General features: G+C 42.5%; 1 long non-coding RNA gene across 3 annotated transcripts in view; it reads right to left on the bottom strand.

Moving 5' to 3' along the window:
- LOC135311739 (uncharacterized) overlaps positions 1-12,433 on the bottom strand; it is a 69,066-nt gene that overhangs the window by 31,331 nt on the left and 25,302 nt on the right. Inside the window, exons 3-4 of one of the 3 annotated variants that reach the window (XR_010371327.1) lie at positions 6,561-6,670; positions 5,665-6,224 (exon numbers count right to left, since the gene is read on the bottom strand). This is a non-coding gene — a long non-coding RNA (uncharacterized LOC135311739). Of the gene's footprint in view, positions 1-5,664; positions 6,225-6,560; positions 6,671-12,433 lie in introns of those variants that run through there. The other 2 variants (XR_010371326.1, XR_010371328.1) reach the window with 2 other exon arrangements.

Genomic DNA, 12,433 nt, shown 5'->3' with positions numbered 1-12,433 from the left:
CGGTTACGGCAGTTTGGAGAAGGATCGCAAGCAGGACGGATGGTCTCCTTGTTTCATCTCATACTGTTGCTAGAACTCAGGCCACACTCGATTACCACCTCCAGGTAGCGTTACAAGCAGAAAATACTTGTGACCCACAGGCTTAATAGGTTATTTTTTTCACCAGCATGAAAAGTACCCTAAATGCTTTTGGTAGGTTGTTAAATATTAGGTCACGTGTCAAAATATTTTATATTGCTAACAGTTAAGGGTTTTCCAGGCCTCTAGGAAAAAAAAAATTTCATCTTTCAGATGGGCAAAAACTCTCTTTTTTTTGCCATTTTAACTAATTTTCAGCTTCTGAGAAGTCAATTAACATCTTGGTCAGCGACACAAGCATAAACAAAACCGCTTAGCTTATTAGGTCATACCGGTATTTGAAAAATGTGCTTATTCTGTTTGCATCTTTTATTTTGGCTTGCCAAAACAAAGAAATCAGCTGTTTCCCAGGGAGGAGTTGACAGACACTTATTTTCAAAACACAAATATCATGGAGGCTAGTGCAAAACCAGGCATACACAACGAAGCCACAGCGCTCTGTCCTGCAGACTGAAGTCAAGGCAAGGAAGTGGGGAAGACAGTGGACTGCAGTGTTTTAAAGGGGGGAAAAAAAAAAAGCTGATAGGTCTAGCTCAGCTGCTGGAGCAACGTTTTCTGATCTTTGCTCACAAAAGATGATTTAAGGCTCTGAAACATTCCTCTCCTCCATACCAAACAACGTGTCAGAATAATGCGTGCTTCTGCTAACCCCCATAGGAGGCACGGGAATCATGCCAATCCCTCACGCAGATGCCACTGTCCACCCAGTATCTACCAAGTCTGTACTTTTAAAAGGTTGCAAAAACTATTGGTTTTGTGAAAGGATATTTTTTCCTTTATCTCAGTCTTAAAAAATAGTGGGAAATTTATACAATTTATATCCATAGTTGGAGAAGCAATGCAGGGGGAAGCATCATTCCTGGACTCCAAAATTCTTTACAGGCTTGACAAAAAACCAAGCCACTGCAAAAGATGAGTGAGCACAAGCTGAGCGTTGTCCAATGCTTTGACTCCCCTCGGACCAAACAGAGGTTAAAAGACTATTGAAAGATGCACTGTAGGCTTCTGCACTACAATCATCCATCTCAAGCACAAAGATCTTTAAGATTATTAAGTCCAACCATTAACCCAGCACTGCCAAGTCCACCACTAAACCATGTCCCTAAGCACCACATCTACACATCTCAAATACCTTCAGGAATGGGGATTCAACCACTTCCCTGGGCAGCCTGGTCCAATGCTTGACGACCCTTTCAGGGAAGAAATGTTTCCTAATATCCAATCTAAACCTCCCCTGGCAAAACCTGAGGCCATTTCCTCTTGTCCTATCGCTTGTTACTTGGGAGAAGAGACCAACACCCACCTCACTACAGCCTCCTCTCAGGTAGTTGTAGAAAGCGATAAGGTCTCCCCTCAGCCTCCTCTTCTCCAGGCTAAGCAACCCCAGTTCCCTCAGCCGCTTCTCACAGGGTCCTCCAGACCCTTCACCAGTTTTGTTGCCCTTCTCTGGACATACTCCAGCACCTCAATGTCATCCTTGTACTGAGGGGCCCAAAACTGAACACAGGATTCAAGGTGAGGCCTCACCAGTGCCGAGTACAGGGGCACGATCACTTCCCTGCTCCTGCTGGCCACACTAGTCCTGATACAAGCCAGGATGCTGGTGGCTTTCTTGGCCAGCTGGGCACACTGCTGGCTCATGTTCAGCTGACTGTCAATCAACATGCCCAGGTCCTTTTCTGACAGGCAGCTTCCCAGCCACTCTTCCCCAGGCCTGTAGTGTTGCCTGGGGTTGTTGTGACCCAAGTGCAGGACCCAGCACTGAGCCTTACTGAACTTCATACAATTGGCCTTGGCCCATCGATCCAGCCTGTCCAGATCCCCCTGCAGAGCCTTCCTACCCTCAGGCAGATCAACATTCCTGTCCAACTTGGTGTCATCAGCAAACTTTGAGGACACACTTGATCCCCTCGTCCACACCATTGATAAAGACATTAAACAGAACTGGCCCCAACACTGACCCCTGGGGAACACCACTTGCGACCACCTGCCATCTGGATTTATCTCCATTCACCACCACTCTCTGGGCCTGGCCAGCCAGACAGTTTTTTACCCAGCAAAGAGTACGCCCATCCAAGCCAGGAGCAACCAGATTCTCCAGGAAAATGCTGTGGGAAAGGACGTCAAAGACTTTACTAAAGTAGGTAGACAACATCCACAGCCTTTCCCTCATGCACTGAGGGGGTCATCTGGCTCTAGAAGGAGATCGGGTTGGTCAGGCAGGACCTGCCTTTCATAAACCCATGCTGGCTGAGCCTGATTCCCTGGTTGTCCTGTAGCTGCCGCCTGATGGCACTCAGGATGATCTGTTCCGTAACCTTTCCCAGCACTGAGGTCAGGCTGACAGACCTGTAATTCCTCTGATCCTCCTTCTGGCCTTCTTGTAGATGGGTGTCACATTTGCTAACTTCCAGTCAACTGGGACCTCCCCAGAATCTTGCAAGATCTTGGAAGACTGAGGCTTTGGTAAAGCAACAATTCTGTATTTAAATGATGATTTGTTTGGACAAGGTTTTCAGGAGGAATCCTGCACAGCAGCTGTTCCCAGAGAGCTCAGCACAAGCCAGAGCGCTCATTTTATCTTACCTTTTCATAGCCTTAAAAAACTGGCAGCTCTCTCTAACTGACTACTCTTTTCACATCTCAGGTGAGTTTTTTCCATTACAAAGAATAATCCTGTGTTCTCCTAAGCCTCATAGATCTTAACCAGGGCAAGAGATGATACATGAGGGGAAGTTCCTCCTTTTCTAAAAATTCTGCCAGGGTAGACTTCAGAAAACATGAATATTTTTAGACAGGAAACATTTTAAACCTCCAAATAAGGGGAGAACAAGAGAGATTTAAAAAATACATGCATGCACATATTTAATTGAAATGATGAAATCATACTCATGAAAGTAAATAAGGTATATACATAAGAGGTGGCCCAAATGATAGCCCTGTTGTCCCATTAATCACATTTATTGCAAAAGTCTAATAATGTTATCTTTGGTCCCAGCTTCAGCAGCCTATAATTTAACACAAGCACCTTTTTTCAGCATGCGAATCAGGTACTAATGCTGTCTCTTTCAACCTCTTTTGTGCTTCTAAATTAGAAAACCCAAATGTTGCTTTTCTTTAGATATGAAACACAGTCAAGGTCACTAAAATAAAAGAGCAATTAACTTCACAAGCAAACTGTTGTACAGAAGTGAAATACAGTACTTGAAAAAGTGGCTAAAAACTAAAACTGTTCCTACAAGTGACATCCCTTGTTCAGCTAAAAGTGACAGAAGACAGCTCCAGAGATTCCTGTCAAATTAAAAAAAATAAAATCATGGAAGAAAGTCCCCCATCTCCTGCCACTAGTTTGTTCACTGTGCTTTTATTGCTGCAAGGTAGGAAGGCTTGCTGTTTTGATAGTTCTGATACTGGAAAGCTGGCTCTGTCACCCTCCATCTACCCTCCCCTAAAGGAGCCCATAAGAGCTAACAAACATTAGCACAGAATTTCTCATTGTGTTTCCTCTCTCCGTTAAATGACAAAAGTTTTATGAATTCTCTAAATAAAATTCAGAATGGAGTTACCCTATCTGAAAACGCAAAGAGAAAGCTAACATTAAGGGTTTGGAATTGATAAGTATTTTAAAATACAAAATTATCTCAGCTTTGACCCTTCTTTAAAATCAACCAAGATTTTCTAACTCGGTAAAATTAAATGCGTTATCAACACACTACTGACTGTGCAACCCAGCAAAGATAAATTATCTCATTATTACCATAGAAATCAGATGAGGCATGCATAGTAAGTGACATATTAAATGCAATTATAAAACCCTACTGAAGTGATGTTAGTGACCTGACACATGACAAAAAAGCCTCAATGAGGCAATGCAGAATCCAGGCTGGAAGATGCACTGATATTATTTCTATGCAGTGTACATCAGATACACAAATACTACGTAGCCATCAGTATAAATCCCATAATCAAAAGCACTGGAAAATTTTAAGAAATTATTAACCTGCAGAGAATGGGATATTTTCAAAAGAAGCAGGGCTACCCCTGATGCAGCGATCTGCAATTACCAGGATGGGGTGAGCAGGTTAGGAGAGCTACCTTCCCGCACCTCCCGCCTCTGTCCCCACGTGCACACAGTGCTGATCATTGGCCACTGACACAGGCATGGTCCCACTTTTCACACCTGCAGTGATAATTTTCCCCTATTAACCATCATAAAAATAAAGGAGGGAACCACATGGTTCAAAGAGACTGTGGGGAGTGCCCCACCCACCCCTTTGCCCTGGCAGCAATACCGGTGACCTAGACTCCTCCTGACCAGCATTTATCCAGCTCTTCTTGAACCCCGTGGTGCTGAAGACCCCAGGACTGCCACGAACAGACTCTCGGGTGCTCCTCTCTTCTTTGCTGCAGAGGTTTTCTTAAAATCTAGTATACATTTTCCTCACTGCAACTTACTGCTCTTTATCCAACAGATCACAGGCTACTCCCCTCTCTCCATCAGCCTTTTACACCTTCCAGGGTTGCACAGCCTAGCCAAGAACTGGATGACAGCTTGCATTATTTCAACTTACTGTCCTACATCCTATTTTCTAAATTCCTCCTCATTCTTATTGTTAACCTTTGCCCTCTTATGTTTTCCTTGAAGTGCTGTGCCCCAAAGTGGCCGTACAAATGCCCTAGCTGAGTCTTTATTGGTACCAGCTACTGAAAAAGAATTAATCCATGCGTCACACGTGCAATACTGTTCAGATCCAGCAAGTTGTTGTCTTGCAACAGTACATCACTGCTGACTTGCACCTAGTTTGACATTTTCTAACTTTCAAACTTCAGAAGAGAAACCCCTTAGGAGTCATCCCCTGCTCAGGCTCTGAATTGTCTCTGCCTAAATGCCATGTTTATCACTTGTCCCGTAGAACTGCACCCTGCACGAGAACACGGTCCCCACTGAAAGCCAAGTACTGATGGCTGCAGGAAGACCATGGTAGGGCCACCTCTCCTGCAGGGACTGCTCAACTCCACCTTTCACCATTGGCCTCTCACTCCATCCTTGGTGGGCACAGCAAGCACAGCTGGGAGGCAAACGAGCAGCCCAGCGCTCAAACCTGACCCCAGCTGCTGACTTGAAACCACCCAGCAAATGTTCACAACAAGGCAACTGCTCCCCACCTCCCCAGGAACCAGAAAATGAGACCTACACGATCTGGTCTCTGCTTGAGGTGGAAGCTCTGTGAATGGGTCAGGGATGGCTCCTCCTGAAACACAACCTTGACACCAGCAAAAAGGATATTCCCCCCCGCCCCTTTTCTGACTTGCATCAGACTTTTACAGTGAAAGCAGAAAACAAACCCTTCTTCAGACCACAGTGCTGAGGGAGTCTGTAGCAACACAGTTCTCTGCTCTGAAACACCATAGCTGAATGGGACTTCAGCAACATGAAATCTTAGAAAAAGTAAACAAAAACTCTGTTTAGTTTGATAAAATGAGGTCAAATCAACATACACTTGTACCTGATTCAAACAAATCAATCTTAAACTTCTGGGGAATATTTTTTTTACTGGTTGAGAGCATCATTTTTATAGGGAAGACAAGAGACTCCTGCACCTGACGTAGGCAGCGGTCTGAATTAGACTGGGCACTGCTATGGAGCTCCCTGCTGTCTTCTTCCACTCACCAACCCTGTCATGTAAGGGAGGGGAGGAAAGGTGTGAAAACCCCTTGTACTCCTACTTCACGTTACTAGCAAAGGAGAGAGACAGACACATACTTTTCACTGCCCTTGTCAGAGGATCCATGAATTTTGTTCATTTACTGAAATGAGTCAGCTTGAAATGCTTTCCTTCCTCTTAATGCAACTTTCAGCTGCCATCAGCACCCTTGTGAATGGCACTAGGTGTCAGATGTGGAGACAACTATGTCAGGAAGACAGAGAGCAAACAACCATTTTCTGAGCACATTGTTTCATTCCACAATAACATAAGTTGTGCTGTTCATGGAGAATTAGTCTTTATCCATCACTTCACTCAGCAAGACAGGCCAATACAATTTCTGCTCTTTTTCTTTCTCTGTACAGTTCATTTTTGTTCCTCCTGGAGATTAGGAAACAAATTACAAATTGACTGGTTTGAATCCTCAACTCACGGAGGGGTAATATTCTTTAACTGCAGGTACATTGCTGGGATGAGGTTCTCCATTTTAATACATCTGCTTTAACTGTAAAATTAATTATTTGGTGATACTAGTAAACAGAAATAACCAATAGGAATAACTGCATTTTCATTTAATTTTATGTTAACATACAAAAATGACAGATAGTAAAAGGATTTGAGCATGTTCAGTTCCGTTTGTGGGCAGTGCCCAAATCCTTAGTTTTTAACTTTGAAAGGACAAAAAGTTTAATTGGATTAATTTAGTGGTCTACTTACATTATCCAGAAGGGATATTTTGAGCCATTACAGAATGTGTCTCGTGTTGCCCGAGATACAAGCCAATGAAAACGAGATGATTTGTTATTGGCCAGAACCAATTATTTCTGCTGGGAGAAAAAAAATCAATTTGTGATAAGAATTAGAATGAAATAACAGGGTTAGAATTTGAGAAGTTTTGACCTTACAATAAGTTAAAGTTTTCTTTGGAAAAAATTAGATACAGCTTTTATTTTATACTCTTTTATATGGGGAACTAATGTAAGAACAAAAAAGCCATTTTCAGTGTCCAGGTTGTTTGTCCTTTCTTGCTGAAAAGAAAACACCAACAGATTAATTCCCCCTATTTGCATGCCACACGTAATCTTTCAAGTCTTAATGTCAGCTACCAGAGCTACTATATGCTAGCAAGAACTACTCACAGCCTACTCATTGATGGAAAGGGAAAACTGCCAAAACATATTAGTAAAGAGGTCTTGAAACAGAAGGGGTTGAACTTATCTGCCTGTTTGTCCATAAGAAGTCAGACACCCTTTCCTCAGAGTTTATGAGGAGCCTCGCATCACATGGATCCCATTGGATGCAAGCTCCTGCAAAAGCGCTGCCTTGCTGAGCCTTCTGCCCATCTACTCCCAGACTCTCCCATAACCTTACAGCTGTCACCTTTAATTACCCTAGGGAAATGATCAGCCAGAGGCTAATATTAAAACTGCATCAACTTTTCTACCCCAAAGGACATCCCTTACCGGCTTCTACTTTTTCCCTGCTTTTGTTCCACGCAGAGAGAACATAATCTTTTCTTAAAAAATAACATCTACGTGCTTGTTAAGTTACACTGGAGCTGTTTTTAGCAAAGACTGCTACCTTCTCACGTTCACAACCCTCCAGCACCATGTGATTCCTGCATGCAAAAGCAGCAAATAATGTTTGGTTTCACATGCTGCACGGATCCAGGCCTCGAACACAAAGACAATGTCTGTTACTTCCCATGGGACACCCCCAGACTCAGCACATGTAGCATTTCCTCAGCTCAATCACCCACAAGTCTCTAATGAGATTTTAGCTTTTTATTTCCCCTCAGCCTGCGAGAAGTTAGTCCAATCTTAGCTCTCACATTAATTTTGCAGTGATTCTGCTCTGTTTTCCAGGCTATTGAGTTTCATTCCCTTCTTGCTTGCCCCCTTTTATTTTCTCTGTGCTCTTGGGAATGGCTCCACTGCAGAGGCTCCTCACCCCATGCTAAACTGGGGGACAGATAAGAGAGTTTATGGGTGGTCACAGGATTGGGTCAAGCCCCTACTTCTGCAGCTATGGAAATTTTAATACTAATCCATCCCTTTTGACTGTGAGCTAAGATAACAGAAGATGAGAACTGGGTGCAAAGGGGCACTTCATCTCCAGCTGCATTTCAGCTTTGGGGAGTGATGGCAGAGTGGGATACTGTTTGCAATAACCCTGTTGGATTTAAGATAGCGACTTTATTATAATTTTAAACATCTTTTAATTAACAAATTCTTTTGCAAGCCACCATCAGCGACAGTTTCCATGGATGCTGCTATCGGATGCTGAAGAGCACAAAGCGGGGCTGCAGCAGCAGGGGGAAGGGGAGGCCATGCACCATGCTGATGGAGAGAGGGACCTGCCTGCCAGGACCCCGGCCGAAGGGGCAAAGTTAAGGCTGCTTTCATGGCCCTCTCTTCTTTGGCAGGGATCACATCCAAGGAAGGCATCAGGAGAGCTGCACTGGATGGAAACATGCCTCCTCCATCCACCCGCTGCCAGTCCCACTGGGTCCTCCTGTAGCCCCACTGGCATAAGATCAGGTCTGCACCTCCCATGGGGAAGACAGCCACATTCAGCCCCACTCTACACCCAAGGAACATCCCAGTAGCTCTTTCATACCAGAATGGGTATGGGCTTTAATTTCTTCATCTCCAACATTCAATCAAACAATCTACAGTAGGTCGACTTTCTGATGGGAACTAAAGGCAATTCTTTAATTAGATTTAAGAACTGCAACACTTGAAGTTAAATCATGCTTAGAAAGATGAAAATTGAAAAATGATAACTAATGGGATTTACAGATGATTTCCTTTAAAAGTCAGAAATTATTATTACACACATGGACCCCAAGGACCTTTCCATAGCTGTTAAAAATATTCCTCTTAACAGCAGACAATGAGAATATATCCACTTATATGGAAAGATGAACAACAAAGCTTCTGCTAGGACATTTTTTAATAAAAGTAAAGATTCCCAATTATAGACTAGAGCCTGCAGTCGCTTCCACCTCCTCCTCCATTTCAGATTCTGTATTTCTTTTGCAACTGAAAATGATGTCATGGCTGGGCAACATGGGGGCCACATGCCTGGGTTCTGACCCAAACAACATCGATGAAACCACCCCTAGCTCAGGGGCATGTAAATGAAAACATATTTTCAAATATCTGTCCTATTGCAAAGTAGTATTTCAACCCAAATTTAATACTGTTTAAAAAAAACTTAGGACCTTAACACATATTACAAAAGAGCCAGGTAGTGTATTTTTAGCTAACCTTTACATTGTTGTGGATTTCTTCAACAATGCTAACAATTCACAAAAATCATTGCTTGGGGTTTAACATTACACCAGAAGGTGTGATGATAATTTCAAGGGTTTCCCCCCTGTAAATCCAAGCACTCTTTCGTATCACATTCACCTCTTCTGACACAGCCCCAAGGTCAAGTGAAGAATCCCTACCGACTTCAAAAGGAGCAGACACAGACTCCAAATCCGATTAATGAAAAAAGATCAATTTCCTTAATTAGTGTAAAAAAATGGAACCTGTGAAGGTATTCTGGCTGTAATGCAAACACTGCCCAGTGCACAAGGCTTTTCATACTCGTGTGTCTTTGCTTGCTCAGGTAAGTTAATCACTGTAAGGTCCCCTTCATTTCCCACCTCTGGTATGTGCAAGTCCAATGCCACTGCAAAGGCTGAACTACACAGTCAAAGATACCAAGTGCCAGCATCTAGACCGGTGCCAGAACGTGCAAACACACCTTTCTCTCTCTCTGTATGCTTTGCTTAACTTCAGGGCTTGTCCTTTTTCAAGTGTCATGTGGAAACTCCTCTGGTTGTGATTAAATCTGGTAGGAATCCTTCATTAAAGTATTTTATCACGTCAATAATTTGACTAACATTTCTGTACATCTGAGCAAATTACCATGTCTCTTACAGGGGTCCCAAAAGTGTTCTTAAGGAAAGTATTTTAAGTTTTCCTTCAAATGTTCATTGGGAACAACGTTTACCATGAATTTTGTGGTCTTACTTGCTCACTGAAGGAATTAGCAAGAAATCCAAAAGAAGACGGTATTCTGTTCTGAATCTACAGACCAAAATGAAAATGAGGAGCATGTTCGATGACATAAATATAGCACGGTACGATATAAGTAGTATACTGGGACAAGACAGAAGGAAGACAAATAGCTATCGCTTTTCACACAGATTGCGTTAAGCAACATCCTACAGAACTGGTAAAGATTAAAAACAAAAATAGTGTGATGACAACTTGGCATCTTTTACCTAGCGAAGTACAGTTCTTGCACTTTGCTAGAAACCAAAAGTCAGCGGTGCATGGCAGCTGTTTGGTGGCTCATCATATGCAGCAGGATGATCACTGCTCTTGCAGGGAATGGGTGCCCCACCCCTAAAACTGCTGGCAACCTTGGCAGACAAGCCAAAGACTGCTAGTTTCGAGACAGAATCCTTGTCCCTTCAGTCTTTTAGACCACAACAGACTAGAAGCAGCCAGTACAGCTTTCCTGTCCCCTCAGCAGAGGAAGATACCAAAATCCTGCCACTGTTCTCTGGCAGGTACCTTTTTCCAGTGCTACATTTATTTCCAAGAAGCTAGAAGTTTGATGTTGCAGTGCCTGAACAAATGCAGCTGAGGTTTGCCAGGCAGGAAAGGTTAGGTATTTCACCAGCTCGATGTTCCTGGGTCAAATGGTAGCGGGAAAACTGCCTGCTCAGAAGCTGCAAAACCCTGTCACAGCTTTCCTTTTACACACATGAATGTGCTGAATCATTATAAAAAGGTCTTGCTTGACTACGTAAGTCAGTATTTGAAAGCTCTGGAGAAGACATTATTTGGAAGTTTGAATACATATAATAATTAGAGGTAGCATTGTGATGCACAATGTGATTTACAAACTGATTTCATGCCAAGACCACTTCAGCCCAAGGAAGAATGCCTTTGTGGCTATCTGGCTGCGAGCAAAGCTTATCCATTTACTCTCCTGAAAACCCAATAATCTGCTGTGTAGCCAGGACTCCCTTGGAGTGCATTCTCTTAATTCATAGACTCTGTCAGGGATGCTCTATCAGTATTTTTATGTTTATCCAAAATTACGAATGTTTTCAGATCAGGAACAGCGTTAAAAAGCTTTATTGCTTTTTCTAGCAGCCTGCAGTGCAAAAATGTTAACTCAGGAGTTTATTCTACAGTGGATTATAAATTACATTTAGTGACATGATGGATACATCCTGGTTTTGCAGTATAAAGATGATCTCAAAGTACAAGCCTTATTCCTTGTTTCACTAATGTGCTGCACATGGATCAGTGTTGTCAGCAGTCTGTCTTCAGGATTTTGATTAATAATGTTAATATGGTTTTCTAAATTGAACTACTGTTCACATTTCTGAGCATATTTGTGCTAATAGTGTTTTTTTAAAATTTAAACATTTATGAAAGCTTTAGCTTGTGACCAACAAGCTTATTTTCATAGGTTGTATTGTTCCAAAATGAAGGCAAGATTATATGCATAAAAATTATAATTTACGTTCTTCTGTTTTTAACTGAGCAAATATCTTCTGGAGATTATTTTTAATCTTACCCTATTGTCCAGTTCACATGTTTGTAGTGAGATTTTTCTCAGAACATACAAACAAGAAGTCATTGAACCTTCCTGTTGGCATGAGGTCAGAGAAGTTATTGATTTCCCAAGTCATGAACTGGTCTAATTTGGGGTGGTTTTTTTGCGCAATATGCTTCAGATGAAGCACTTTCAGACCAATGACATTGAATGAACAAGGAGCATGCTTTTTGGCTAATGTGTTTTAATTCAATACCCAAAATGTGGGATATGCAGACAGATGCAGCAGTAACTTCCAGCCCGTGTGAATGAACAGGGTTAGAGGCACAAGTCAAGCCAGGCTTCCCAGAAGTTCAATATATGGAGAATAAAATAAGAAAACACTGTAAATGTGTTTGAGATTGACACTTGATGTGAGATCAGCCTAAGAAGCCCTAACAAGACCATACTGGTGGTATCAACGCTCCCCATTAAGCAGAGACCTGATTCCTTTCCAGCCCAAGACCTGACTCATGACATCAGACTGCAGTCTTTGTATGGCCATGCTGAGGTCAATATTACTTTTTACACTCAGTAATTGCAGAAATTGCTCTCCAGCTTCAGGCATCCGCAGGGCATGATTCACGGCATCAGCAGGAAATGATGGGGCTGTGCAGCAGAACAGTGATGTGAAGTGTTACAGTAAGAGGACCGAGGGCCATGGGGATGACTCGACAATGAGGTTCTGGCACATCAAAGACAAGCCATGGTTTTACACATACGGACAGGAAAAGGAAGTTCCAGCCCTCACCAACCAACACCTAAAATTGTCAATTATCTCAGTTGTCTCACTTGAGAAAGAAAGCAATGTATTTTGGAGCTGATTTTAATTAATAGCTTTGCAAATCTATATTTTTTTGTTTCCATAGTCCTTAAGAACAGAACAACTTTTCTGGAAGGCTGCAGATGCAGGATGAACCATGTGTGAAAAACCTGACGCTTTTTCCTCATACAAAAGAAAAGGAATGTAGAAATTT

Source organism: Phalacrocorax carbo, chromosome 2 (genome assembly GCF_963921805.1).
Source record: "Phalacrocorax carbo chromosome 2, bPhaCar2.1, whole genome shotgun sequence".
In the NCBI taxonomy this organism is placed as follows: domain Eukaryota; kingdom Metazoa; phylum Chordata; class Aves; order Suliformes; family Phalacrocoracidae; genus Phalacrocorax; species Phalacrocorax carbo.
The sequence above is the reverse complement of the archived record's forward strand: the minus strand, read 5'-3'. Positions and strand labels throughout refer to the sequence as shown.